Below are 228 nucleotides of genomic sequence, written 5' to 3' on the forward strand. Positions count from 1 at the left end.
TTTTGTTTTTTTTTTTTTTTCCTTTTTAAGGCATTCAGAAAGTTGATTGCTTGCGTTTATTTTTTTCCTCATTTTGGTTTGTTGTTTGTGTTGTTTTGGGGTTTTTTTGGTTTTTTTTTTTTTCCCCCCCGGGAGGGTGACCGTGTTCTTTTCCTAGGGGCTAAACCGGCGGGGCTCACGCCAAGGGGGCGCCTTGATTTTCAAGGCTGGGGCAGCCCCTCAGGGCCG

The sequence above is a fragment of the Pygoscelis adeliae genome, unplaced genomic scaffold (assembly GCF_000699105.1).
Source record: "Pygoscelis adeliae isolate BGI_AS28 unplaced genomic scaffold, ASM69910v1 Scaffold226, whole genome shotgun sequence".
NCBI lineage: Eukaryota > Metazoa > Chordata > Aves > Sphenisciformes > Spheniscidae > Pygoscelis > Pygoscelis adeliae.